The 6,546-nt window shown below is 35.0% G+C and overlaps 1 long non-coding RNA gene across 1 annotated transcript; it reads right to left on the bottom strand.

Annotated features, from left to right (window-relative positions):
• Positions 1-3,143: 3,143 nt before the first annotated feature.
• LOC145094856 (uncharacterized) lies at positions 3,144-5,633 on the bottom strand. The gene is made up of 2 exons (XR_013703608.1): positions 3,484-5,633; positions 3,144-3,423 (listed from the first exon to the last, which is right to left on the bottom strand). It is a non-coding gene; the product is annotated as an uncharacterized LOC145094856 (long non-coding RNA).
• Positions 5,634-6,546: the final 913 nt, after the last annotated feature.

The raw sequence follows: 6,546 nt of genomic DNA on the forward strand, positions 1-6,546 counted from the left end.
TTTCCAATAGGGCTTTAGTGATATTGAACCTTTCAATTCTTCGATCTTGTGGGTTGGGGAGAACAATAGGAGGAGGAGGAGGAAGTGAAGCATGATTTCTCGTTCCTCGATTAAATTGTGGAATATCATCTTCATGTGGAATACTTGTTCCACGGGATTTGGGAAAACCATAGTTGTCGAACTTCGACATCTACAAAATGGGAGAAAACGAATTCAAGTTAGTTGATAGATTGAGTCCTTAGTAAATCACCCAAATGAGATACTAAGGCTAGGACCCAACACAATATTCTACAACTCGGGAGAGGGATGCCGTAACCCAAATTGCAGAACATTTGAAGGTAAGTGAATGACGATTCACTAATTTCCACCACGAAAAACGAAAAGACATTTAAGTTTTAAATCTATGAAAACTCCTAGATCCTTTGAGATTCATTGAACTTTCAATGGCATGTTTAAATCTCGATATGCCCCTCTTGTTTGTGACTGGGATGCCGAGGATCACAAACCGGGTGTGAATAACCATGCAAACTTACATGGTGCCCTCACATGTTACGGTCGCCTATTCGATGTGCCGGTAAACCACACATGCTCCACCGAACTATGACAAACATTGAGTCACCCTTTGCTACCTTCGCTTAGACCCATTTAGTGTGCTGGTTAACCACACACGCTCCACTAACGTCTTCGCAAGGGCACAAAGTGTAATTTCATGGAATTGCATCAATTCACTTTTGCCTAAGTAACTAAGATTGGGAATTTTGAAAACATTTAGTTACTTTTATAATTCATTATACTTATAATGGAAGGTTTCGTCCTATCCTACCCGTTCGGCTAACGACCCTCCACTAGTCAAGAGTGCGGTGGGTAAGAGTGGATACCCATTCAATCACCATTTTATAGGCAATTTCCTTAAACACCCCTTATAGACCAGCTTCGTGAATGAGGCCTACTAACGGTAAGACTGACTTTTACTCATACACATATATAATGTTAGACTTTTAATGTTATATATGTAGTATAAGGTGTATTTTAACACTTTTAAAATACTATGTGGTTAAATTTAATAATTATACTTTTAATTCAATTAAATTTTAAACCAAAAACTTTAATGGATTTATTAAATCTCTTTTAATTATACACCTTAATTAATTAATAAAACCATAAGGGTGTGATTTGAACCTTTTCAAAACTTCTTAGAGTTTTAGAATTTAACATTCCTAATTAAACTTTTAATCAACTTTTAAATTCCAAAACTTGAGGGCAAGTTTTGAAACATTTCAACACATTAGGGTTTAGAATTTAAATATGCATCAAAATTAAACTATTTAATCAAAATTTAAATTCCAAAACTTGAGGGCAAGTTTTGAAACCTTTTTCAAAACATTAGGGTTTCAACTATTTAAATTTCAAAACAACAAAACTTTTGGGGTTCAAATTTTAAACTATAAAACCTAAAGGGCCAAATATGAAACTTTTCACAACAACAAGGATCAAATAACAAATAATTCAAATTAACATTTAATCACATAATTATCCATATTTGATGATTTCTTGCAAAATAATTTATCAATTTACTCAAAATAATTAATCAATTATCTTATAAGGAAACAATTATCCTATTAATTGATAAATATCTTCAATTAGATTAAAATTATAGTCAAATATATCATATAATCGGATTAATATTAATCTAACATGATAAGGTAATTATCCCAATGCAAAAACAGCAAGAAATCCCGAGATAAGCACTATCTGACGCACCGACTCGCCGAGTCACCCTCTGGAACTCGCCGAGTAGGGCTGACTCGCCGAGTCCAAGAGTGACTCGCCGAGTCAGGTCGAACAGTGAGGCCAAAACACGATTTTCAGTTACATCAAGCATCAATACAATAGAAACCAATCATGGCTCTGATACCACTGATGGGTTTTTGGTCATAAGACATCATATGTGCTCATACAAACCCTAAAGCTTGGATCTAGGTTTCTCTATTGTACATGCTTTGAATCCAAGACTATAAACCCTAATTCTAGCATATGGAAATCAGAGTTTACATGTAATTAGGTTTAAGAACATACCTTGATTGTTATGTAGCAATAACAATCTAATTCCTCCTTGAATTGACCTTGGAATGCTTAGAGTCACAAGTGTCACTCCTCTAATGGTTTACAAACACCAAGAGCAAATGGAGAATGTATAAGGAGAGAGGAGAGGTGTTAGAATTCGTCCCTAGGACTTCTTGGGAAGGGTTTTTCGAATTCCTATGCCTTAGGGGGTTTATATAGGTGTAAAGATTAGGGTTTTAGTCCTTATCCTTATCTAGTTGCTTGTCCACCAAGCAACCATAAGATAAGTCCTAGAAATCCTTATCCTAGTCGAATTCTAAGAGATTTACACCTCAAATTCGTTCACCATATATATAAGATAATCCTTACCTTATTTTGTAACTATCACATAATTACAATTCAGCCCCTCTAGTTTAATTAATTACACTTGATCACAAAATTAATTCTTAATTAATTATTGACCAATATTAATTAAACAAATATGATTTCTCCTTTAATATATTATTCTTATAACATATTAATAAATCATAATAACCTCTCTCTCTATTTATTTCTCCAATCAAGTTGCTTTGGTGAAGGCAACCCAAAAGGACCATGCACCATCGGGTCAAGTACATACCAAAATAGTTATGGACTTAGACACTAATCCAACAGTTTCTAACTTATGCTTGATTAAGAAGATATAGCCATACCTACTGTAATCATCAGTAAAAGTCACATAGAAGCGGTTAGCATCCCTTGTGGCGATTCTGAAGGGCCCACACACATCGGTGTGTATGAGATCCAACAAATCTTCACCCCTTTCATAAGTACCAGTGAAGGGTGACTTGGTCATCTTTCCAAGCAAGCATGATTCGCAAGTGTCATTCGGCCTTAAGTCGAATGACTCCAACACTCCAGCCTTTTGGAGTTGTCCAATGCACTTCTTGCTGACATGTCCAAGACGACAATGTCACAATCAAGCCTTATCCAATTCATTGGAAGAATCAATATGCAACAAATTATTTCCTAAGTTGTCTAAAACCATCACAGTTTCATATACACCATTACAAAGTAATGTTTAAAAATAAAGAACACCATTATAAAAAGCATCAATAACACCAATTTCATTATCAAACCAAAATGTGAAACCTTGTTTATACAAACCATGAAAAGAAATAATATTTATCGCCATATCAGACGAATAGCAACAATTATTCAAATCTATTTCTAACCCACTACTAAGCAATAAAGAGTAAACTCCAATCTTGGTGACAAGTGAAACCTTCCTATTCCCTATGATCAAGTTTATTTTCCCATGCTCCACATCTTTACTTCTTTTTAGGCCATGCACATTAGAACAAATGTGAAATCCACAACCTGTGTTAAGAACCCAAGAGTTATGATGTGATGAGTTTTTAGATAGAATAGTATAAATACCTGCATAGGTAGGTTTAACCTTCCCATCTTTAACATCCGACAAGTATTTGGGGAAGCTTCACTTCCAGTGCCATTTCTCCTGATAGTAGAAACACTCTGCTTCCTTAGGAGTGGAAGAGGGAGCAGCAGAACTAGCCTTGGTCCCACTAGAAGAGGATCCATCACGAGACTTTCCATTGCGGCTCTTTGAGGGAGCCTTCCTCTTCTTCCCTTTCCCTTATCCAATTGCCAGAACAAGGGCGGTGGTAGGAGTAGTAACAACTGATTTACCTTTGAGACCACTTTCTACAGTCTTCAAAAGTCTTTGAAGTTTGTTAAGTGTGACTTCCTCTTTGTTTGTAGGGTTTCAAAGTACTACATGGATGATGTCAATGGGCCCCTTGATGAAGTGTAGGTTAAAAGCCCAAGACTTGTCGTTTCCATATGAATAGTCAAGTATTATTCATTATTAGGGTTAAGAGTGAGACAAAATGTAGCCGCCACATTGTGAGGTTTCTTGTAGAGTTAGATTCTTATTCCTTAAAGTGTAATTTGTTCCTCATAATTCAATAAATCGAGTGATCATTTGACATATCTTCTTTATTTGTGTTTGTTCTTATTTTCTGCATCTTGTTCATCAAATCACAATTACGGTTTTATTCCCAACAAGTGGTATCAGAGAGGGTCTTTGAGGATCTATTGATTTTTGAAGTATCGGTTCTTGGTTTGATGATTTTTTGCACATGTTATTGAAGATTATTGGTGTTTTGGCGGTATGTAATCAAGATTTTTGTTCGATTTACTGTTCATGGAGACTTATGTATTCTGTTACTGTTCATCATGGTAATTCCAATCCGATTCTCATGTAGTTCATATTTTTCTACGAATCTGAGTTGTTTTATACTCAGTCTTTTGATTCAATTATTATTCATAGATCTATACGTTTTTGCCCAAATCACGAGTTATTGTTCATATCGTTTATTTGATCCAATTTGGACCATATTACAATCTAATATTGTCACTGGTCATATCATTTATTTGTGCCCAAATCATTATTCCCAATTGATTTATCTCTTTCTTTTTGATCCAGTGCTCGATTTTCTTTAATTTCTTGAAATTGGCTATCATATCCGGATTGTATTTTCTTTCAAATCTATTAAGCTCAGTCGATTTCAAGATCCCGTTTCCATCGAGAATATCAGTTCCAGTTGGAATCTTGTTCTTAGATTCAAATCGAAATCACGTTTTATTTTTTTTATCTTATCAATCGACTTTCTAATTCAAATTCATATGATCGATTTGATTTCATATTCAACTATTCTTGATTTTTTTTGTTTGTTCGGAACCGATTTATTATTTCAATTCATTGCATATTGATGTGATGATCCGTGTTATACTTGATTGAATCGTTTTGGAGATACTGTGAAAGTCAACGATTGTCGATTTGGAGATCTGTGATTATTGATTTCTGGAATTTTGATTGTCAATGGATAATGAAGATGGGATGAACTGAATTGGATCTCGTTTTGGTAGTCTATGCAAAACGTCAAAATCAAATTGTGGTGCTTCACGTTCTTTTGGTTCGTAATAAAATGGGTCAAACGAAAAAGTCAAAATTTTGAGTTCAGGAACAAATTGCTTTGAAGATCTGTTCACAATCCTCAAATGGGTCTCGTAATCGGTACTTAAATCTTTAGTTGGAATTGGACCCGTGATTGGAATAAAATGAATTGATCAGAATTATTTGGCATTGCAAACAAGAACAGAATTCAGAATTAAAAATCAGGTCTCGGAATCGAAATGGTTGTGTGCGTATTCGCAATTAAAAGTCAAAGGCACATTCAGAAAAGTCAAAATTGCTATGAACCTCTCTTACCTGGAATGTTCGGCTCGCACTCGTTATTGCTCAACAACGAATCTGGAACGAACTTGGATTCGTTTGTTAGCACTTGGAACGAAAGAGGGGAGAACAGAAAGCGAACTTGTAATTGGATTCGGTATGGATATGGATTCGCTTTGGTCTGTGATTTATTGATTTGAAACGAAGGTTATGGAATCGGATTCGCATCGTGATGCTTGGAACGAACTTGGATTCACTTTGGTATCGGTGTGCTCGGAACGAAATTCTACACGGGGTTGATTGGAATCGATATTTGGCTTTCAGTTATGAACATTCTTCACCGTTCCAATGGTTCGTTTAATATGACGTTAAAATGGGGAAGACAATTCATAGTTACAAATTTGGTCCCTATAATTTAAGCAACATGGCTGATTTGGTACTGTTTTAGAAATTGGTTCAAATTAAAGAGAAAAAGATGGAGAATTACCATTCCAACCCCTGTCTTTCAGCAAGTGATAGTTTTTGCCCAATATTCAGAAAACTTTGCAAATTTGTGGGTTGGTGAACAGTTTTGGATTTTTTATCGTACATAATTTTTTCGTGAACAGAAAATTAAAGATTCCATCAAGTCTTGGCGGTTCGGAAAGTCTTTTTTCGCAATAAAGTGCAACTTTTTCGACTTTCTCGGATTTTATACTTCATTGTATATATCATTTTGTCGTGGGGGAACACAATAATTTTTTATCCATTCAAGATCATTCTCATGACCATTTGAAGACTTTATAATCACGTTTTTTTATTATAAATCGGGGGAGAATTTGGTATGGCCATTCGAAATTGGATTTGTGACTTTTCAAATTTGAAGATTTTTGATAAAGCTTGTGGTAGAATTATGAAGGTAGCTTTTAAAGTAGAAGTTCTTCATCGAGCTCTTCTAAAGCTTTTGCATAGAAGTATCCTTTATAGTAACAGTTCTTCATCGAGCTCTTCTAAGGACTTGTTATATCTCTGACTTCTAGTATTTTCCCGATCAAGTGGCGTTACGAATCTTAAAATTTGGGTTTTTATATGATAATTTTTGGTGGCTTATATCATTAGCTTGTTTGAAGATCATTGTGACTTAGAGGGGGAGCTCTTCAAAGACAAGAAGTGATTTGGTTTCTTTGTTCTAAAATGGGTTTTTATGGCGGGTTTGGATTTATTGAAGATCTTTGGGATTACATTCGAAAATGAAGTTTAAAGAC

Source organism: Lactuca serriola, chromosome 3, assembly GCF_051521515.1.
Source record: "Lactuca serriola cultivar US96UC23 chromosome 3, Lser_US96UC23_V15, whole genome shotgun sequence".
Lineage (NCBI taxonomy): Eukaryota > Viridiplantae > Streptophyta > Magnoliopsida > Asterales > Asteraceae > Lactuca > Lactuca serriola.